The following is a 25180-nucleotide window of genomic DNA, read 5'->3' as shown; positions in this document are numbered from 1 at the left end:
TAGAACACATACTTTCTTTAAAGGATTCAAAACAAACAAACAAACTTTCTGATTACCATGAGTTACCAAAAGCAAATAGAAATATACAAATGGCTGGGTTCAAGTAGGATGTCAATGAAAAAATAAAATAAATCCATTTTATTTCATCTTACAGTGTCAACGTATTCCTTATCCTTTTTTTTTTTTTTTTTTTTGCATAAAATTGCATGATGTTTTATTTCATCTTACAATGTCAACCTATTATTTTTTTTCCCTTTTGTGCATAACATTGCATGATGAAGGCAAAAAAAGAACCCTTTGGAGAAGAAACCCTATCGTCCTAAGTTGTTTTGATGACTTCTTGATGATTAATTAGATGGTGCCAGTAATCTAATTCTTACTACCAATTTAATCGGCACATCTCAGCAGAATGTCTTAATCCATATAGCTGGCTTTAATTCAATCTATGTAATAAAAATGGCCAATTATTGTTCATTGTTTTTCAAAATGATATAAACTCTATGTAATCATGCCATGAATTTTAAGCATATTTGTTCACATGATACTTGAGCTCAAGAATTCCTGAATGTTCATAATTCTTAATTTTAGGTCACAGGTCATGCCTTTGATGCCCGAATATATGCCGAAAATGTTTCAAAAGGATTTCTTCCAGTCACTGGAATTCTTCATCATTATCGTCCTGTCCCAGTCTCTTCAACAGGTTTAGTCACACGCCAATTGCCAACTTAGTTAACTATAGTGAAACAATCATCCCATACCTTATTCAACAATACTTTAGTAAGAAGACAACTTTGCTAAAATTGTTCCAATAAGATAATTTTAACCAGCTTTCAATTCGATATCCTTTTTGTTCAATAGTCAAATCCCTTGTGAAGTTCAAGAATATGTGGGAGATAGGATGGTTATGAACATCCTGTAGCCATTTTTTAGGACTTCATGATTCCATTACTTCATTGTATAACTTTGATTTTTTTACTCATGTTGAATCTGTGACTTAGCAGTTTGGGTTGAAACTAGAGTTGAACAAGGAGACACTGTTAGCATGCATTATGATCCTATGATTGCTAAGCTTGTAGTATGGGGAGAAAATTGGGTTGTAGCATTAGTTAAAATGAAGGATTGCTTATCAAAATTTCAGGTATACCTAAACCTGGTTTCATGTCTTCACCGCACTATAAAAAGGGCTCATAATGTTTTGTTGGGAGCATTACACATTTATCCTTGGCTCCTATACCATAAATTGCATATGATGGATCCTTTAATGGATATCTCTGGGACATGATCAACCTGGTGGGGTGATCTTGATAGTTTTTTTTTTTTTTTCTCAAAATGTTTTTGATAGTAGAGGAAAAAAGTGTGATTTGTTATTTGGAATGATGATCTTGGTTTTATATGGTTCAGTTTGCTAAGTTTGAATTGGAAGACATCTTAGATGGCCCATTTGACATGATGCTTCAAGTGTATGAAAGATTAACCCTATTTAGTATGCTTGCAGTGGTCTCATGGATCACTCTGCTGGGCTGTGTGCATGCATGTAAAGTACATGTGCTTCAAGTGTACGAAAGATTAGCCTTGCTTGGTCTGCATGTTTTTTTTTTTTTTTTTTTTTGATAGATAAAGGAGCAAAAATATTAAAAAAAAAAAAAAAAAAAAAGTTATACAGGAGGAGCTCAAGGTATACAGGACCCATACGCCCACCACTAAAAAGACTCAAATAGAGAAAGATCTACAAAATAAAAGGGACTACAACATCTCAGCAAGGCCTCAACCAATCAATGAAACATAATGATATTGTGTTTTTTCAGGTTGCAGGTTTGCCAACCAATATCAATTTCCTCCAAAAACTTGCTAATCATTAGGCATTTGAAAATGGAAAAGTTGAAACCCATTTTATTGAGCACTTTAAAGATGACCGGTTTGTTGATCCAAGTAATTTATTATTAGCAAATGAAGCTTATGATGCTACTAAATGCAGTGCAGTTCCTATAGCTGCATGTGTTTGTGAAAAAGAACGTTGTAACTTGAAGGAAAGTCCTCCTGGTAAACTCTGATTTGAATATTTTCAGGGTATATTTTCTAAAATTTTTCTTAGTCTTTATGACTGCTGATATGTGCAGGCAGCAAAAGCTCACTCTCAATATGGTATACATATCCCCCTTTCAGAGTCCATCATAGTGCTAGGTGCACAATGTAACTTGAGTGGGACAATGAATATGATAGCAGTAGCTCAAAGATTTTGACACTTTCCATCACTTTTCAGCCAGATGAGAACTATCTAATAAAGGTACTTAAAGTGTGTGTTAAATAAGGGTTCAATGGCCAGTTATTGTATTTGACATTTCCAAGTTTAAGGTTGCACCTATTCTAAGTACCTTTCTAGTTTCTTCTTTTGTTACTGTCATACAGACTATCCTAATCTTAAGTTTCTAATCAAGTTATATATGTGTTCAGACAGGAGAAGAAAAGTCCCTTGATTGGGAAGTCAAAGTAGCACATCTAGGCAATTCTGATTTCAGAGTTGAAGTTGATGGTGTGAGCAGGGATGTTTGTTTAGCCGTTTACTCCAAGGTAAGTTTTTTTCTTGTTTTCTTTTCTGGAGTATTCATATTATACTTTAAAGGCATTCGTGACCACAATTTCTTTCATTTTTTTTGTCTAGCATCCTAATAGAGATGCATAATGTTTTTCCTTTCTTTGTCTATTAAGTGCTCCATGCTTCCTTGACAATAATTCAAGGCTTGCAGCTACATAGTTTGAACATGAAGAACTTTGATTTCTTGTTTGAATATATGCAAGTCAAACATTTTAACACCGCTTTGCGCCAAAATGAAAAGAGGAAAGTAAAAAATAGTAGAACATGTCCAGCTACAAATACTACCATTCATAAAACATGTAGTGATAGCAATGGGACTGGTAATCTAGGGTATCTGCACCTCCTTGCAATGCTTCTTTCTTCTCCAAGCTCATGGGTTAGAAATGGGTACTTGGTTTCTTAAACAATGATTCTATGCAAGATGGGGAGATAACTTTTTTAGAGTATTAATCTCCTTGCCTTGGTCATTTTGTATTATTTAAGGCAGAGATGCACAAAGAGGCACTATGTGATGAATATAATCCATCATTGATTAATCTTCTTCTTTAGCATCTAACTTCCTCATTTCACACTTTATTACTTTTGATCAAACATTTGGTGTGGTTTCTTTTTCTCCTATGGTTTTCACTAATATCTAGGATGGGATTGCCAAGTGTTAAGTTAACCTTATACACAAAATCTATGCATATGGGCCTTTGCATTCCCCAGCCTTCTCTTCCATCTTCGAACCTGGTACTACATTGGAATTTCAATCTTAATCCTGTGGCTGAGTGGTAATAGACAAGGTTCTTCTAATGGGTTGGTACCAAGCGATTCTTTTCCATTCCCAATCCGTCCATTTGACCTCTATCTGTGGGGGGCTTGATGTATGTTTGACAATATTATTCTCAAAACCATGTCATATTTTAGGCTGGCCATTTTGAGTATCACAATATTGAAATTTCAAGAACTGATGCAATCACAGTTTGGTAAAGTATTGCAGTCTAAGGCTGAGTAAAGAATTCTGCCTCTCTCTCTCTCTCTCACTCTCACTCCTATGTTTATGTAAAATCTTGTAACTTGGGCTGCCAGGATCAGACTAAGCATTCTATATATGGCATGGTTCACATCATCATACTTTCAAACAAAGGGTTGGGCTTCAGTTGTTTGCTGATGATGAAGCGCAACACAAGCCCAGTTTTGAATTAGGGTGGCCATGGTCCTGGAGACACCAGAATCCAGAATTCTCCCAACCCAAGCATTTTCTTGTGTTGGTCATTAGAAAGACCATATCATAAAACCAGGACTAAATTGCCAGTGCCATCTGACTTCAGTCCAACAAGGAAACTGAAAATTCAAGTCTAGCCATTTTATATAATTTAGCTATATTAATATTGAAATTCTTATCATTTTATTTATATTAATTCTAGTGGTCAGCTTTAAGTTGACCATGCAGTTAAATTTAATCCCAACCTCTAGATAAATTAAGCACATTCCAAGGTAGTTTAAGTCATCTTCATTGATGGAATTGTTTGAAGTCCTCACTAAAACGATGGTCACCTTAACATGCAAAAGTGCACATGGGCTGAGATTCAACTGAGGTTACGTTTGGCCATAAACTTCCCGACCTGTCCCATGAGTGACTAGGAATACCCAACCAAGGCCAAAATTAGGCTAATTTTTAGGCCTAAGCCTAGACCACTTGTTATCTAGATATAGACCAAGCCAAGACCAACAAATATCATGATAAATTTTACTGGCATCCCCATCTCAGTAACCTAGGGGCAATTATTTTGGAAAAACAAATAACACTAAGCGTTGAAAGTTTCAAACTTCTGAGAATCCTCTTTGCTGAATTTGTTTTGAGAAGGAAATTTCACTGGACCTTCTTTCTCTCTTTCGTTTGCTTCAGTACAGGGAGTATGATTTTTATGAAAGGCTCAAGAATCTTACAAAAGTCAGTTTGTTAATAGGATTAGGATTTCTAATTTCTTATATTGTATATTGATTTGTCAAACTTAATTAGTAGCAAAAATGATATACAATAAATACAATCAAATGTTCAAAAAGCCTTGGGTTCTTGCCTGCCTCTCACCCAGGGCAAGGGAAAGAGAAGGCCTGAGCAAATTCCAAACTCTAGTGCAGATGCAAATTAAAGCCCATGTCAAGCCTAAATAATAAACTTGACTTGGCAGACCAGATCATTTACCACCTATATTTTTAGGTTTATATATGTCATTTGAAATATAATCGAATAAAAAACAGCCTTCATTTTCACTAGAAATCTGTGAGAAGCAGTCAGAAAAACACTAATCACCTTTTTCACTTCCATTGTTCAAACTTAAAACTCTAATATGTTAAATTTTTCCATCAAACAACAACGGTCTAACAAGCTTATTAGTATCTAGTACATTATGAAAAATACCCTAATTGGTCCAAAACTAACAAATTGGGAAGAAGAAAAAGGTAAAACTAATTTCTTATACTTCATAAATACAAAAGGAAGGAAGAAGGTAAAACTCATTGTTGTAGTCACAAGAAGAAGAAGCAGCAGCAGAAGAAAAAGACAAAGAAATATAGACCAATGACATCCAGATAACATATGATTAAGCTGAGATTCAATTTCCAAACAAAACAAAAAAAAAATTTTTAAATAACAAACGATTAAGCTTAGATTAAATTCCCAAATTAAAAAGAAGCAAATAAAACAACAGAAATAAAATCCAGATAATGTATGATTAAGCTTAGATTCAGCTCCCAAATTAATAAGGAGATAAAACAAAAATAACATCTAGATAACCCATGATTAAGCTTAGATCCAATCCCAAATTACCTTCACTGGTAGGTTTTCATTGTTTAGATTAGTCAAATGGCGAGTTTTGTGGAATGACAGTTCACATAGCTGCATCAGAAATTGTGGTTATCTTTCAAATCATAACATATGCAATATTCAATTATAGCAGTAAAATAAGCCACATATCAATTTTTTTCATTATATGCCTTGTTATAAAGACATCCAATTGCAAGGCCCATCCCACTAGTTTTACAAGAAGCCAAAAAATGAAAGTCCAACCAATAAAAAATAACAGGAATAAGAAAATGGAGGGTATTTTATTTCACATTCTTATATTCACAAATGAATTGCCAGATATTGCTAAGTTTTTCTGGAAAACCATAAACATACACCAAGAGAGTAAGAAGTAGGACAAGATTCTTCAAGCCATGTGCATTGAGGACAAAGAAAAAAAGAAGGCATCAACCAAGAAATAAAACAGAGGAGCATACCCACCCTGCGCGCCCAAAATCCCACCACTCCCCTAGCTAGAACCAACCTGAAGCCAAAACCTATAATGGAGTATGTGAATGTCTCCTAAAAACTATCAAGGAAATCAGTTTCCCTTTGACAAGATTTTTTGCCTTCTGGATCAGGGAATCCATCTAAATTCCAACCCCATGCTATTCTACCTATTTACAATCTCTTTTTTCTTTCTCTTACCTTTTTCATTTTTCAATGAAAGAAAATAAAATTCATTAATATTGATGAAAGTACAATGAAGGATAAGATATTCTTCAAGAAAGATAAAAGATGATAAAGCAGGAAGACTAATTAAAAACACTAAGAAAGTAATTAAGACATCTATGGAAAACCAAGGTGGCAAAGAACCCACAAAAAATGTGTCATCTTCCAAGGTGTATGGAAGATGCTTTACTAAGAAAAGGTAGATCTTAAGTCCTTATGGTGGAAGGATTAATGAGATTTCAGAGACTGAAGTTCCTTTCCCACACAGAAAGGGGAACTTGTATAAATTCAATACTTGGTTAGTTGGGATGATGAAGGAGATAGGGTGTCAAAGAAGCACATAAATTGGATAATAAAGCTTACTGATAGCGTAAAGAAAGGCTACAGAAGAAATTCGAGATATCCTTCTAATTTTATTTTTTATTTTTTTAAAAAAAACCACTAAATATAAACAAAAAATAGAGTAGAATACAACAATTGGTTGTAACATCCTATCAAGTCAAGGAAAAACAATAACAAAAATGCATTGTATTTATTTATGATACCATCTCCTTGATTTCGTCCTTCCAAAATAATTTCACCATCCATGAAACAATAATATCAGATATTTGGAATAATGAAAACCCATCCATTTGTCTTCATCCATACTAATCTATTCAAGTATGAGGAAAAAAACTTTAGTTGAGAAAGAGATTTACCCGTAACTATGATGCTCCATGGTAGATTTTGACAGTGGTGACCTCCCATGGAAGTTAGACATGGTCATTCCAATGGATTAGGGCATTTTAGTGGTGGACTTTGCAAGGGGAATGGATTTTGGCAATTGATATGGTGTCAAATGATTTAGGGCATTGCAAATTTCACTAAAAACAAAAGCATTAGGGCAACTTAATAATGGATGAAGCAAGGGTTTCTCACCACGTTGGTTACTTACGAAAGCACTAATGTTTATAGAGAAACCTGGGAACTCTTCGAAACAAGGTTAGCTTCGATAGACAAAGTTGGGGCTTAGGATAATGGCTCTACGGTAAGTCTCTGACAACTCATCATTTGGTCACCATTCATTAGTTAATCTTAGTGAGAGCTTCAAGGTTTCGGGGTTTATTGAGTTCTGAAATGGTGGAGGGAATGTTTGGCGAGCACTTGTAGAGAGGGAAAAGGTTTTAATTAATATATATTCAGAACACACATATATATATATACTATTATTTAATGTCACTTGATATAAGCACCAATGTAAAATATCACAACTATGACACTTCTATAAAGCGTCATGGCATAACTAGTTATACTTATAAAAACCACATCAGGCCATGATACTTTAAATAAGTGCCATGAAATAAATAAATAAAAACTTCTATAAAAAATGACACTTTTGAAAAGCGCCATTGTATATCCCAATATAGCGATACTTTATGAAAGCGCCCAGGATTAAAGCGTCATAATTTTCTATTTTTGTAGTAGTGTGAACATGAAGTTAAAGGAAGGAATACTAATGACAGATCACTTGAATGCTTTTCAGAGTATTGTCAATCAATTGGTTGCTATGAAAATGACTATAGATGATGAGATGTAAGCATCCTTATTGCTTTGTTCATTGTCAAACAGTTGGGAAACTTTTGTGGTGATCATTAGTAACTCTATTCTAAATGGTGCATTGTCTATGGAGCTTGTGAAGTGAAATTTGTTCAATGAAGAGAAAAGAAGGAAGGCTTATACCATAAAAAAAACCGCATGCTCTCATCATTGAAAATAGAGGAAAAAACAGGAATAGAGGATAGAAAGGCCATGACAAGTCCAAGGAAAGGTCCTAGTCTAGAAATAAAATAAAATGTTTCCATTATGGAAAAGATGGGCATATGAAAAGGAATTGTCATATTTGGAAAAGGGAACAAAATAAGTAGAATCAGAAAAAGGAAGATGACAATAATACCATAGCCTTTGTATATAACAGTGATGAAGTTTTAAGGCTCTTAGATGAGTGTGTGCATGTAGACGAATAAGGAGTTGAGTGGATTGTAGACACTATAGCCTCCTACCATGCTACTCCTCACTTGGAATTGTTTTTTGATTATACAATTGGAGATTTCAGCATAGTTAAGATGAAAAATTCTAGACACTCCAAGATTAATATAAGAATGGGTGGTGTTTGCTTTGAAACTAATATGGGGTGTAAGTTGACATTGAAAAATGTAAGGCCTATTCCATATTTATGCTTTCATTTGATGTTAGGTTTTGCCTTGGACAAGCAAGGTTATGAAAACCACTTTGGCAAAGGCAAATGGAAGCTCACTAAAGGCCTATTAGTTGTTGCAAAATGAGAAACATGCTGCATTTTGTAGAATACCCAAGGGAAAGTTTGTAATGATGAGTTATATGTTATAGAGGGTACTTCCTTAGAGTTGTGGCATAAAAGGTTAGGCCATATGAGTGAGAAAGGATTGTAAGTTTTGGAAAGGAAATTTTTAATTCCCTTGGCCAAAAATGAATCCTTATCTTCTTATGATCATTGTTTGGTTGGAAAACAACATAGGGTTTCCTTTAGTAGCAGTTCTAAGAAGAAGTTAAAGAAATTGGAGTAGGTATGCTCTGATGTTCGTGGGCCTATGCATGTGGAAACTCTTGGAGTAAACATATACTTTGTCACTTTTATTAATGATGTTACCAGGAAGGTATGGATTTATTTCCTTAGATAAAATGATCAAGTCTTTCAGTTTTTCCTTCAATTTCATTCCATGGTTGAGAGAGGGACTAAAAGGAAATTGAAGTGTCTTAGGTCTGATAATAGAGGTGAGTACACCTCAAGGGAGTTTGAAACTTACTGCACTAAGAATGGTATAAGGCATGAGAAAAAAATCCTTGGTAATCCATAGCATAATGGTGTGGCTGAAATGATGAATCGCATCATCATTGAGAGGGTTAGGTGTATATTGAAGACTACAAAGTTGCCTAAGGTATTTTGGAATGAAGTTGCTTCGATTGCCTGCTATTTAATGAACAGATTTCCATCAGGCCCATTGAACTTTGAGGTTCCGAAGAAGGCATGGATAGGAAAAGATGTTTCTTATTTCCACTAGAAAGTCTTTAGGTGTAAAACTTTTGTGCGTGTTCCTAAAGAAGAAAGATCCAAACTTGATGATAAAGTAGTTCCACATGTCTTTTTTGGTTATGGTGATGAAAAGTTTGGATCCAGATTGTGGGATCTGACCAAAAAGCAATTGGTGAGTAGAGATGTGGTCTTCCAAGAGAATCAGACCTTGGGAGATTTTGACAAAGCTAAGAAATCCAAAGGTACAAGTGATGAATTTATTGAGTTGGTACCTATTCCTTCATCATTAGAGCAACCTAGAAATGAAGAAAAGGAAATTGAGGAGCTACCAAGAGATGATAGTGCAAGTGACATACTTGCACAAGTGCTAGTTGAGCATGAGAAACAAGAGGAGTAGTCAGTTCATTAAGAGGGTTTGGTACCTCAGGCTAGGAGGTCTACTAGAGAGCATCGTCCTTCTACTAGATATCCTTCTTCTTAGTACTTGTTAGTAATTGATAAGGGGTAGCCACAAAATTTTTTAGAAGTTAAGTCTCATGAAGATAGTAGTAATTGGATGAGAGCTATGCAAGATGAGATGGATTCCTTGTAGAAAAATGAACCTATGAGTTGTTACAACTTTTTAAAGGAAGTAAAGCATTGAAAAACAAATGGGTGTACAAGTTCAAAAGGGACAATAGTGGAAAAATAGTGAAATATAAGGCTCGATCAGTTGGTTGTTAAGGACTTTAGACAGAAAAAAAGGTGTGGATTTTAATGAAATTTTATCCCCAATAATGAAGATGACTTCCATCAAATTTGCTTTATGATTAGTAGCTATTTGAATCTTGAGCTTGAGCAGATGGATGTGAAGACAACTTTTCTTCGTGGTGATTTAGAGGAAGAAATCTACGAGGAACAACCAGAGGGTTTTTGATTCGCGTGAAACTCCAGTCAGGTCATTTAATAAAAAACATTTATAAAACCTATGACCTCATACTAGCGTAGCAAAGCTACTATAACATAGTGGCTCTAGGGTCGAACTCTGGGATGGGTTTTCATTCTACCAGTGATATACTCAAGATTAGAAATTGAATTTAATGATTTCCTTTATCAAAAACTTAAAGTTTAAAAGAAAATAAAATTTGTTTTGAAAGTGTTTGAAACTAAACTAACATAAACTAAGTAAAAATGGAAGAAAGAAAGTCTCCCGGAGCTAGAGGTTGCTAGGATCAAGTTTAGAATGCAAAGTGGAAAATTCCGGATTTTTCTCCTCGCATTGGGGATTTAACCTATAGTTATTTCCCGAACCGGTATAGGTTTAACAATGAAGATTTAATCCATAAAAAGTCAATAGAAATGGTAGTCAAGGTCCATTAATGGCTTTAGACACTATGGGTCTTCACCTTGAGTCACTTTCCAATGGCTCGTACATGATAACTAATGGACTGATATGGATCTAGCAATAAGCATCCACAGAGACCTGAAGCTTACCATGTATTGGCCATTCAAAGTGATTCTAAGGGATTTAAAGAAAAACTTTGGATTTAGAAGCCATTTTTGAACTCCAACTACCTGTATTTAATGCACGGGAGTTTTCCACCTTTGCATCTGGACTTTTCACCTAGCTTCCTTCACTCCAAGAAACCAAAAGTTTAGCCTCTCATCCTTCGAGAAAACATCCTCAGAGGTTGTTTGGCTTCCAAGAAAAAGAAAATAGTAAAGAGAAAAGGGAAACGAGAGAGCTCTCTATTTCACTAAGTGTAAAATATAACATATATGTTCCTTTCCTTTTCCAAGAGGTGATTTCCACCCCTTATATAGTCTTTACAAAAGCAAAGCTTGTGATTGGTTAGTTACAAGGATAAGAAAGGAAATTACATCAAAAAATACATAGGAAAAGATCTAAAGTGGAGTCGGCAAAAACAGAGGAAAATTCGCACCACGCATGGGCTGTGCGAATTTGGAAGGTGTTGTGCGAATTTCGCACAAGCTGAAGGTGTTGTGCGAATTTCGCACAAGCCTGGAGCAGTTGTCTTCTGAAGGCCATATCTTCCTCATTTCAACTCCAAATTGTACACGGTTTGAAGCATTGGATTCTTCACTTCCTGATATTTGAAATGGTATATAGCATGTAGAAAATGGACTTCGGGAAGTGCTCCAAAAGTGCGAAGGAAGACTGCAGCTGCTGTCCTCTATTTTCTTCATTTTCTCTTTGCTTCTCTTTGCTTCTCTCCTTTACTTGGCTTGTCTTAATGATCCAAAAAGCTGTCAAAACACTAAAACTAGCCACAAATATGATTGATTAGAAGTCATTGCTAGGTCCTTAACATGCCAATTGGGATAAAGATGGAGAACTACTACACAAAAGTGCTTAAAACATAATGAATTAAAGGTGTAAAATAGCACTTTTTGGGTAGTAATCAGTTTTGTAGCAAAAAAGAAAGAGCACTTGGTCTGCAAATTGAAGAAAAGTCTTTATGGGTTGAAGCAAGCTCCAAGACAATGGTACAAAAAGGTTGACTCGTTTATGATGGGCCATGACTTCCTAAGAACCAAAGCAGATCCTTGTGTCTACTTCAAGAAATATTCTACTGACAGTTTTATGATGTTATTATTATATGCTAATGATATTCTTATTGCAGAACAAGATGCTAAGTTGTAGAATAAGTTGTCAAGTGTTTTTTACATGAAGGATCTAGGAGGTGTTAAATAGATTTGAGGGATGCAAATCACACATGACTTGAATTCCAAGAAATTATGGTTGTCTCAACAAAAATATGTTGAGAGGTTGCTTGAGAGGTACAATATGAAAGAAAATAAGCAAGTTAGCTCTCCTCTTGGTGATCACTTCAAGCTTAGTAGGAAATGTTGTTTTACTTTAGATGAAAAGAAAAAGAAGATGAAAAATATTCCTTACTCCTCGGTTGTGGGGAGTTTAATGTATGTTATGGTATGCATAAGGCCAAATATAGCTCATGCAGTTGAAGTTGTGAGTAGGTTTTTGTCAAATCTAGGAAAAGAGCATTGGAAGGTAGTAAAATGGATCTTCAAGTACTTGAAAGGTAGCTTAAGCACATGCTTATGTTTTGGGGGAGCTCAGATAGTCTTTGAAGGGTTTACAGATGCAGATATGATTGGTGACATTGATAATAGAAGATCTACACTTGGGTATCTAATCACTTTTGTAAGAGGAGCTGTGTCATGGTAGTCTAAATTGCAGAAGTGTGTTACTTTATCCACAACATAAGCTGAGTATATAGCAACCTGAATGAATGAAAGAGATGTTGTGGTTAAAGAGTTTTCTCCAAGAACTGAATCTAGAACAAGATGAGTAGATGGTTTATTATAATAGTCAAAGTACCATGGATGTAAGCAAGAGCACCATGTATCATTTCCCTAACCAAACATATTCATGTAAGATATCATTGGTTAAAGGATATAGTTGAAGAAAAGGCAACCAAGTTAAAGAAAATTCATATAAACAACAATGCCTCGAACATGTTGACAAAGGTTGTTCCTAAACAAAAGTTTCAATTGTGCATTGGTAGAGCGGGTTTCAACTCCATGTGATGGAGTTACAAATTGGCATTCCTCCCTCATGTGTTGGAGGGGGAGATTGTTAGGCTATGCTTGTCAGCCTATGAGCCCATATATTAGGCTATTTTATATTTAGGTATTCCCTAAGCCCTAATATATATATATATATAGCATTAGGGCTTTGGTATTATGAGAGAAGGGGATTTGATTGAGAAAAGGAAAGAAAATCAACGTTGTTTTTTGGGCACTGTTCTAAGCCTCAAGGGTGAAGTTATAGGTTTCTTGATCAACTTGTTGGGGGAATTTATGTAGTATGTTTTCTCCTTGATTTCTTTTTGATAATTGTTTTTGCGGTGATGATTATCACCCTAAGCATTAAGATATTTATATAAATTTTCAAGGTGAACAAACCTATGATGACTTAATTATTGTATTCCTATTTTATTGAAGTGAAAGAAATTTTCTTTGTGGTTTTTTACTTCCATTTGGAGGGTTTTTCCCCTTATATTTGGTGTCTTTTTTTTAGTTGAATGTTCTTGGATTATCATTCTTGATTCTTGTTAGGTTATTATTATTGTTGAGTGGTGGCTATTATTGTGGAGAATTTTTTCTTGGCAGGTGAATACTCTAGATCTCTCCTTTTATCTTCCCAACACCTTTATCACCCTGTCATCTAGACTACCCATACCAGATAGATGCAATAGGCTAGTTCACTGGAGTTGTCACACCCCAAATTCTTGGCAACCCAAAATTCGACTCGTGACCTAAGGTCAAAGGTTTGACCCTAAGGGTTACTCCTATACACACTGGCAATCAATCCTGCTAATATGATTTTTCTTGAATAAATAAACATCTAATCCCAAATAAATTTATTAAGCTAAGATTTTATTATATGATTTTTTTTTTCCAAAACCAATCATCACCTATTCATAAGTATCATAAATCTACCAATAAATCCTACCACCTAAGGTGATAACCCAAATATTTACACTAATCTCTAAGTCAAAATTATTTCGAAAAATATTTTACAAACTAACAAAATATAATTTAAGTTACAAAAGTTCATATAACTCAAATTAATACATGAAAAAAGGTAATATAAATTAAAAACAACCATTATTATTGTTCTTTTACTTTCTTAGGCTTTCTAGAACACTTTCTGATCTTTTTGTGGTTTCTTAGAAACTATATCTACATCTAAAAATTTTAAAAAATAAAGGGTCGAGCATTTCCACATTGCTAGATGCTGAGGATACCAAGGCTTGGGACAAGCAAGAACTAGCCACACATACACTATGGTGGCCATGCATGCAGGTTGCATGCACATGAAAAGGACAGTGCATCAAGAACTCCTTTAGCATTTTGGATCTTTGGCAAGCTAAAGTTCGATGAAACAAACTAAAGAGAAGATCGGACGGTTGTACCATCTGTGGTTCAAAGTCGTAGTATCGGTCACTGACTCGAAAGGTCCCAAGGCGTATCGGTCTCGTTGTATCGGCTTGGTATCAGATGATACGTAAAATAAGCTAATTAGAAAATTCAAAAAATTATAAAAATATTATGTAAATCATTAGAAAAATATATGCAATTAAATAAGCTCAAAAAATTAATAAAATAAAATTGTCTCACATTTAACATTATTTAAATAGTTATAAAAGAATATGCTCAAAGTTATTTATGATAATGCTAATAAAAGAAAATTATTTTATTGCAAATATAATAACATTTTTACTAACAAACATACAATGCAATAATCAATTCCATGTTGTGACAAGGGGGTTCAAAATCATCATCATTAGAGTCCTATGACGAGTATACAAATTGGGATGACAATTCTCGTAGTGAGGATGTGGTTGAAAGAGTTGTTCATAACTCGAATATGTTGGCTGAGGTGATTGGCTTGATGATCCATAATCAAGAAAATATGGTTTCGAAGGCTGTTCGGGATTAACACCATATTGATAGCATCTAAAACCTCGATAAGCAATGCTACTACTAGTAGAAGATTGATCATATCCATAGGAATCATTAGCTCGTGTTCCAGTATTTGAATATCCCTTTGGATGCATCATTGGAAATCAAACAAAATAATTTGTACTAAAAGTACTGGAAGAGCTATCATGGTCTCTAAAGTTGTGATATGATCTATCATCTACCCCTCTAAAATACAACCTTGATCCTATACCCAAATTCTGTAAGGGCTCATCAATATGGTGATAATTTGATCTATGATAATCATGCCCACTAGAATAATCATCATCGTTAGGAAATGTAGTTAGTCTTTCCAAATGCTTTCGTTGTTCTCATATCCTCGGTCAATATCGATGATCTCTATCTTATGTGGCATAGCAATTTTCATTTCCTTGTGCCCATGACATGTCAGGATCTACTTGACTAACATAACCACCCCTAGTGCTACCATATCCTCCAGTACCCTCACCAGTGCCACCGACTCCTCTACTGCCCCCACTAGTGCCACCACCCCGCCTATTGCCCCCCCCCCCATTGTCACCATCATCACTACTAGAACTTGAAGAAGTTTTTCTAGGAGCCTTACCTTTATGACATGAATCAATATCTCTTTCTTGTGTAGCATTACTTGTACACCTACTAAATCTACGATTTGTGGCACCATCATCTTCATGAACTGTTTCTCTACCTTCTTCATTAGTGGGAAGACCTTTATCCAGCCAATCCAAATTATCAGATGATAAAATAGGCTCCTCTCATTCTCGTATCCACTCATCTAATATATCATCATGATTAAAGATATGATTCAGATCAATTGGATTGTATAAATCTTCATTGTTTCACTCTTACATCAAATTCTTAACTCGAAGTTGCCTATTGTAGTGCACATAAACTAACTTATGCAACTTTTTCATTGCCAAACGATTGCGCAACTTTGTGTGAATTAATGACCATGTGCTCCAATTTCTTTCACAGCCTGATGAAGAACAAGTTTGGCTTAAAATTTTAACAACAATGTTTTGGAGATGTGGACCTTCGTCGCCATAGTTGTTCCACCATTCATCTATAATAAAGAAAATGCATACTTATTAATCACTATGATATATTTAACAAAAAATGATGATAATTTCTTATTAGTAATAGACGTAAATGTATTGAGTACCTGGAAGAGATTGATTTATTACTTTCTTTGTAAGTGCACTTCCAAATTCTCCTTGGCCATCAACAAATAATTTCACCTACATCATTAACAGTTTTTTTTGTTAATGCACATTGCATATACAAAATGTATTATATAAAGGTCACAAACTATTATTATACCTTGTTAATAGCTTTTGCTTGTCTATCCAAATATGGCTCTAATCTCTTGATAACCTCCTTTAATCCAATTTAATTTCTAAATGGTTGGAGAAATACTTTGAATATTGGAACATTAGATTTAAAAAATATGTTGCCATAAGTTAAATAATGATCAATTTATAATAATTTGTACTTGAAAAAAATAATAAAAAACATATAAAGAATTTTTTTATTACTTACAGCATACAAATCTCTGTGCAATTGACCTTCCCACCTTCTATCAATGACTTCCCAATACTTTTTCCATTGCTTAATCGATGTCTTGATAGCCAATTTAGCGCTATCCATTGCTTCATAAATGACTGATAGTGTGGGCTTTTTATCTTGATCAACTAATTTCAATACTTTGACGAGAGGTTCCATGATGGTTTGAACTTCCCCTATCTTATTCCAAAATTGATCAGTTAAGATAAGGTTGGATACCTTATCTCTTAGAATTTTTCTGCTCCCATCTTTATTGAATTCACGCCACTCATTTGTTGTGCACATTCTCTTCAAATCAGCCTCATAACATATAAGACTCTCAAGTGAAATGAATTCAGTGGCAAAACGGGTTATTCTTGGCCTTAATAGATCTCTATCCTTGGTGAACACTTTCATCAAATTCACTACTTTCAAGCTATTATAAATAAATCATGTGATCATCTTAGCTTGATCTAATGTCTCCTTAATCTGCTTCATGATTGCAATATCTTCAAGTATTAAATCAATATAGTGGGCTACACAAGGAGACCAAAACAAATGTTTTTGCTTCTCCATCAACAACATAATGGCTGCTTTAAAACTTGCCTCGTTATTAGTGACTATTTAGACAACATTTTCCTCCCCAACCTCCTCTACAACTTTATCCATAAGGGAAAAAATGTAGTCTATTGTCTTAGGTATGTTGGTAGTATCAACGAAAGAATGGTATATCATACTTCTATCACAACAAATCATGAAATTGATGATAGGCTTTCTAGTCCTAGAACTCCAACCATCACACATGATTGTGCACCCATATATAGGTCATTTAGCCTTCAATGTTGTTATATATACCTCAAGCTCTTGCACCTTCTCTTCCAAATATGTATTTCCAATTTTCTATCCCGTGGGATCCTTGATGCTTGGACCTACTTTTGCTATGGTATCAATCATTGATTGATAGCAAGGCCCACTGTCAACTGCATTAAAGGGTATTACATTAAAGAGAAAGAATTTAGAAATAGTTTTGCCCACTTTCTTCATGCCTTCAGTAGAAAATAAGCTTTTTATTGATTTCTGCTTTGATGGGAACATGTAGGGATCAATTCCTTTTGGAGGTGTGCTAGCTCCTTCTCTTACATTGAAGCTACATGTTAGTCCATGCTTAATCAAAGCATTAGAAGGTTGTGAGGAACTAGTACCCTTTTGATGCTCTTGTCTACCTTCTTCAAAAATTTGACTACTTTCTTTCATTGCTTGTTTCATTTGTCTTCTTTCAAATTCAGTCATAGCAACTTCCTCAATTTCATAGAAATTTTCTTTATTCAAGGAAATCAAAAGTCGTTCTTTTTTTTTTCTTTAACTGTGCTTTTTCTTTTGAAGTATCAGACATATGTTGTCTAACACTATGTGTCACTTTTACTGGTACACGTGGACATCTTTCCACTTGTCCAAATATATGTACGATGTGTTACTTTAATCTTGTTATACCGCCATGTATAACTTTCCCACAATATTCACACTTCGTGGTTCTTCTACTACCACCAACAGGTTCTACATGCTCTCAACCGATAACATGTTTTGAAGCCATTTTGAAATTTTAACCTAACCATGTATAAAAGGAAAACAACTTATTTTTCAAATTAAATATATATAAACACATTTATATAAGAATTATAACATTCAATTTTCCACTCATATGTTTTATATTGTTACCAAATAAAAATAAATTATACTAAAAAGAGCAATAAACACGATCTCACCTAAGTTCACCATATTTTATTTTCCACTTATTTATATTTTTTTAATTAAAATAAATAATAGTTAAATAAATGAATATTTTTGTAAAAAAATTTCTTTTTAAAAAGTTTGTTTTGATAATTATTGATTTCCTATTGTAATTTAATTGTATAATATTACAAAATAAAAAATCTACATGATATAATGAAGTAAAATTGATTCAAATATAAATGTAATTTCTCTATACCATGTAAATACACACCATTGAATCTGTATTATTAAATCATTACTTTTATAGTTATGATTATTTGAAAAACCAAATTGTTTTAAATAATTATTAATTTTCTAATGTAATTTAATTTTGTAGTATTATAAGATAAAAACATAAATTAAAAATACAATATCTATATCACATAAAGTTTACCATAATGTATTTTATATTAAGAAATATAATTTTTATACCATGCAAAAATAATTTAGTGAACCAATTTATTGTTTTGATAATTGTTGATTTCCTATTGTAATTTAATTGTAGAATATTATAAAATAAAAAGTCTACATGATATAATGAAGTAAAATTGATTCAAATATAAATGTAATTTCTCTATATCATGCATGTAAATGCATAGCATTCAATCTATATTATTAAATCATTACTTTTATAGTTATGATTATTTTGAAAAAAAAAATAAATAAATAATCATTAATTTTCTAATGTAATTTAATTTTGCAATATTATAAGATAAAAACATAAATTACAAAAAATGATATCTATATCATATAAAGTTTACCATATAAATGTATCTTATATTAAGAAATAAATTTCTATATCATACAAAAATAATTTAAGTGAACTAATTTATTGTTTTGATAATTATTGATTTCCTATTGTAATTTAATTGTAGAATATTATAAAATAAAAAATCTACGTGAAGTAAAATTGATTCAAATATAAATGTAATTTCTCTATACCATGTAAATGTATACCATTCAATCTGTATTATTAAATCATTACTTTTATAGTTATGATTATTTGAAGAAAAAAATTGTTTTAAATAATTATTAATTTTCTAATGTAATTTAATTTTAAAATATTATAAGATAAAAAAATAAATTAAAAATACAATATCTATATCATATAAAGTTTACCGTATAAATGTATTTTATATTAAGAAATATAATTTCTATACCATACAAAAATAATTTAGTGAACCAATTTATTGTTTTGATAATTATTGATTTCCTATTGTAATTTAAGTGTACAATATTATAAAATAAAAAGTCTACATGATATAATGAAGTAAAATTGATTCAAATGTAAATGTAATTTCTCTATAGCATGTAAATGTATATCATTCAATCCGTATTATTAAATCATTACTTTTATAGTTATGATTATTTGAAAAAAAAAATGTTTTAAATAATTATTAGTTTTCTAATATAATTTAATATTTCAATATTATAAGATAAAAACATAAATTAAAAATACTATATCTATATCATAAAAAGTTTACCATATAAATGTATTTTATATTAAGAAATATAATTTCTATACCATACAAAAATAATTTAGTGAACCAATTTGTTGTTTTAATAATTATTGATTTCCTATTGTAATTTAATTGTAGAATATTATAAGATAAAAAATCTAAATGATATAATGAAGTAAAATTGATTCAAATATATATAAATGTAATTTCTCTATACCATTTAAATACATACCCTTCAATCTGTATTATTAAATCATTACTTTTAGAGTCATGATTATTTGAAAGAAAAAAAATATTGTTTTAAATAATTATTAATTTTCTAATGCAATTTAATTTTTCAATATTATAAGATAAAAACATAAATTAAAAATATAATATCTATACCATATAAAGTTTACCATATAAATGTATTTTATATTAATAAATATAATTTCTATACCATATGAAAATAATTTAGTGAACCAATTTAATATTATAAGATAAAAAATCACATAATTTAATAAATTAAAAATATAATCTCTATATAAAATAAAAACATTACATATAAATATATTTAATATTATCATAATATATATAAATATATCGGACTCATTGCGGCTGGCGTTGAGGCGGATACAACTCAGCCGAGTTGTATCGAACTTGGCCAATTTTTTGAACCCTGGTTTAAATAGTGAACTTCGGTTTCCCAAAACTTAAAAAAAATATTTAAACCCCAAAGCTTAAGGTTCCAAGAAAAACCCCAAAATGAATTCATTTATGTGATACCCAGTTCTCCAAAATAGACCCAAAAGGGTAAAAGATCTAGAAATCTAAAACCCAACTAAACAAGGGTGTGTTTAAGCCTTAACTAGAATATACACACCTTCGAATCTCTAAGGAGATTCAACGAAACATATCTTTGGGTTATTGGGATCCATCAGAAAGCACATTGTCTCAAGAAAGGCTCTGCTATCATTTATATAGCGGTCCGGATCCAAAATCAGAATTGACATCCCTTTAATAAGAATTCACGGTTGAATCAAATCATTCCTGGCAGAACATGACCAAATTTACAAGACCCTCTGGTCTCATTTTCATCCTTGAAACCAAATAATCATAGACTGATAGTACTGTTAGAGGCATTCCGAAGAACCAAAACAAGTAGGTTGTAAAGCTCCTTCATCATGGTGATCTAACTACTAGCCCTCTCTAAATCTTTGAAACAGGGTGAGATTGGTGTTTGAGAAGAAGGTTTGCATGTATGGACCTAGTGTCAGACTCGATCTCCATGGCAATGGCTCGCACCCATTCGCGTAGTCTTTTGTGCTATTCCAATTGATAGGTGAAGCTCTCAAAATACTTGTCCATAGAGGAAGGTATGGTATGAAGGCGTATCATGAAGCCAAGCATGATAGTTTTCATATACTCCCTACATATGCTCTAATTTTTATCAACAAGCACCGAGTGCTATCTTATATTCATCCATCTCAGTTTCCTCATCCTCAAATATAGCATCAGTAGGCGAATCATGATCATCATATTCTCTGCTCTTCTCATTGACATCTCCTTTGGGCTTCTTCTAGCACAGGGCCTCCCCTTCTTTATCCTCCTAAATTTCAACTCATATGAAACGTTTACAAAATAGTCACTAGAAAACTAGGAGGAAGAGGCCAAAACAAGTATAATGGAGAATAGAGAAAACTAGAAGAGAATAAACAGGCAAAATAAAAATCAAATAAAGCCACATCTCATGATTTTTCAATGGGCTCATACTAGTGGAAAAAATCACAAACAAATTCAAAGCAAAAGTGCAACCAATAACTCTAAATGCCCCATAGTGAACTTGATAAAGAGCCTTACCAAATTTCAAGTCAAGCCAAGGAAACAAAAGAGGAAGAAACAACAACAAATATGTATGAACAACCCATAAATTAACAGAGAATCAAGTAAGGTAGTATTAAAAATGAGAAAACGCAAGGGTTCACAATGAACATACTTGGAAGTCCTCTGCTTCTCCAAAAACCAACGAGCTCCTCTTCTCTTTGACCAGACCCCTATAACCCAAATGAACTCCCTCTCCTCTTCAATGTGTGCTCAAAGTTGAAAACCTCTCCTACCCTCCAAAACCACCAGCCCGTGTTTTTATGGTAATTGGCAGCCGTCCATCATGAGGAGTCCTCCTCTCTCCAAATTCTATGTCTTCTCCACCAGAAAAATCCTTTTGAATTTCAAAAACCAATCCATGCATATCACCTAAGGAGTTCCACCACTTTCAAAAACTTCCTCATCCATGTTCAACTCTCCAAAGGTGATCTTCAATAACACCCAAAAGAGTTTTTTCCTTCTCAAAGTCTTACAAAAATCAACTCTTTCTTATCCATTGGTAAATTTCCCTATAAAAACATAAAATTTTTATATCAAACAAATGAATAAAAATTTTAGATAATGATAAAATATTAATAATAATAAATAGAAAAATAAAAATAAATATAATAAATAAATAAATAAATAAAAGTGATTGATAATAATAAAAAATAAAAATAAATAAATAAGTAAATAAAAAAAATAAGCCACGCAAGCCATGCAACCATGTAAGTCATACAAGTCATGCTAAGAATGTCTAATGGGCCCAGTGTGCCTAAGTGAGCTAAGTGGGTCTAAGTGACCTACGTAGGCTTAAGGTGGTGCCTAATGAGCCCAATGTACCTAAATGGGCCTAAGGTGAGCCTAACCGAATCTAACCTAAAGTGCACCTAAGAAAAAGTCTAATCTAAACTCAAATGGCAGCCAAAGTCACAATGAGGAGCCAGATAAACCCTCAACCAAAGTTTCTAAGGTGGCTTAGAAAATATAAACTACATGAGAAGTAATGGGCCACCAGGGAATCGCTATAAGGTACCAAACGAATACCTAATAGGACATGTGATAGGAAGACAAAATGGAGGGTCTACAAATATGCCCATCCTCGGTAGAGATCACAAGTGTAGGAAATGTGAGTAGAAATACAAATAATGAATGGAATGAGCAAAAAAAAAACACTAGAGATTTTGTCCTAGCACATGACAAAGGTAAGCTTGGAACATAGGGTCGCAATGACAAGGATGAAACAACTCTATGTGGGGGAAATGACAATGAAGGGAAAAAGGGTATGTAATGAGTAGCACAAAGATGAAAGGGGTGAAAAAAAGGACTCAAGGTCATGGATGAGATGAATGGCTTTAAGTCATGGACAAGATGAACGACTTTGGATCAGAAATAGGATAAACGAATCTAGGTCAAGAGCACAGGACCCTAAATATAAATAAAAACCCTAGGTCATGGATGAAATAAAAGACTTTGGGTTAGGAACTCTAGGCTTTAAGTGCTATGAATGACTCTAGGTCGAAAGCTTAGGGCTTTAAATGCTATGGAAGACTCTAGGTCAGAAGCTTAGGGCTTTAAATGCTATTAATGACTCTAGGTTAGGGACAAGAATAACAACTCTCGGTCATGAGCTTAGGGCTCTAAATGCTATGGATGACTCTGGGTCATAAATTAGAAGAACGACACAGGGTCTTAAGCTCAAGGCTCTAAATGGATAGTCGATTAGGATGCTTTTTAACTCATGGTGTCAAGTTAAGACCACTCATAGGTGGCTAGAATGATGAAAACAAAACATCTTAGGGATGTAAAGGATACGAACGACTCTAGGTCGTGAGCTCAAGGTTTGGAATGCTATGAATGACTCTAGGTCATGGATGAAATCAGTAACTTCGAGTCACGATGAATAGCTCAGGGCCATGGATGACATGAACGAATTTGGGTCATGATGCAATGAGTAACTTTGGGTCACAATGAATAGCTCAGGGCCATATGAATAGCTCATGGCTAAGAGCTCTAGGCTCTAAGACTAATCTGCTAAGAGGAGAATGCAATATGCAAACCCCAGGTCAAACCACTCATGAGTGACCAAATGATGAAGGCTTAGCTCAGAGTTGGAAAGGTTTTGAGTCTTAAGAAAATGATAGCTCTAGCTTACCAGACTGAGAGCCTAAAAGGAAAAATGATAGCTTAAGGCTACTAAGTTCAAGGTCTATAATGAATGGATAGTTCAGGGCTATGAGACTTAGGGCTTAAGAGAATTCAAACTCAAGTTTATAGTGGTTCGGCACTTCCTTGCCTACGTCCACTCTCCTCAACCTCCTAACCGAGTGAGGGTTCCACTAACTTGAAGCTTCAACCAAGCTTCCAATCTTCTTACAATTGGATTTGGCTCTAATGGGCTCTTAGACAACCTCTTCAAGATTCAACCCTCTTGAAGGCTTTAACACTCAGATTTTTACAAGATATATTCCCTCGACCTAGCTTAAGGATAGCTCAAATACAAGACAAAGCTAGGATGACACACAAGAGTGCTCTAAAGGATATGCAAGTGGTGATTTAATGCACTATGAAAGAAATGAGAGCTTTTTTATCAAGAACATGTAGGTAGGCTATTGAATGCAAGTGTTCTCTAGTCAATAAATGAAGTGGAGCTCTCAATTTATAGTTTTCCAAGCTTGGGAGTTAAAAACAGCAAAAGGTAACCTCGTCCAGTCGAGCTAGGGGTCGACCAGTTCACTAGCCGTTGGAGCATTTAATGCATGGCAGGTTATCGTTGCCTCAACCGGACCTCGACCGGTCCTCGGCAGAACATCGACCAGTAAGAGAAACACCTTGACCGAGAAGAGAAAGTTACTGAGAGAGAAAAGGTTTTTGACCTCCCTCGACCGGACGAGCACAACCGGTCGACCGATTCCTCAACCGGTTGAGCCTTTTTGGCCCTGAAAACCTTTTTTTTAATTCCTTTCTTCTCTAACACTTAGGCAAGGTCTTTAGGTAAATTATTAAGCCAATTTTGAAACATTTTGCCTAAGGTACATTAGTTAAAAACTCGGGTTTTAATGAAATCGACATTTTAAAGAATAAACCGAGTTTTCAAAGATGCATGAAACGTGTGAAAATCCTAAGTGCACTTATGCATTCATCTTACATTAGTTTCCTATTATCACAAGTCTTCCAAGCGTCTCGATCTTGTATCCATTTGGTCATTTGATGAATTTTCGAGTTTATACCTGAGATTCTTAATCATTAAACCAATTAGTCACTTAACCATGGTTTGTTATCATCAAAACCTGATTAGGAGAACCCTTGGGCTAACAAAAAAGATGGCTCAAGGCTATGGGGCTCCAGACCTAAGAAAAAAGGGCCGCTCGAGGCTATAAGGCTTAAGGCCTAAAAGGAAAGGAATAATGCAAACTAACTTAAAAGCGAATAGGAAAGAAACGGACTTTGAGTTGCAGGCTCCAAATGCCAAGAATCACACTATTAGGCTTAGGAAGGAAAATATGCCCCAGTATCCAAGGTACTTGCATTGTTGAGACAAATAGTAAATCAGTCATCTGCTGAAATCAATGGGTTGGAAATCAATACATCATGGTGAGAATCTTTGAAAAATCTGAATTGAAAGAACTCTTTGTGTCTTAAAAGTTGCTCTATTGACAAATCTTAAAAGATAAATCTCGAAGTGTGTACATCACAATTCATCTAAAAAAACAAAGCTCAAAGTGCACAAAATACTACTCATCTGGATAACCTAATCTACAAGGTAGCTATGACGAAAATAATTTATCCCATAAACGCTCGACTAGAGAATCCATCAATGCTCCTCAGGTGAAACCTAATGTGATCCATCTCTATCTCAATGAAATCATGTAGGGAAGTCTTAATATCATTAATCGTTGGAAGTCCCAAACTAGTGCTCAATCTAAAACGAAGTT

Source organism: Vitis vinifera, chromosome 15 (genome assembly GCF_030704535.1).
Source record: "Vitis vinifera cultivar Pinot Noir 40024 chromosome 15, ASM3070453v1".
Taxonomy (NCBI): domain Eukaryota; kingdom Viridiplantae; phylum Streptophyta; class Magnoliopsida; order Vitales; family Vitaceae; genus Vitis; species Vitis vinifera.
The sequence above is the reverse complement of the archived record's forward strand: the minus strand, read 5'-3'. Positions refer to the sequence as shown.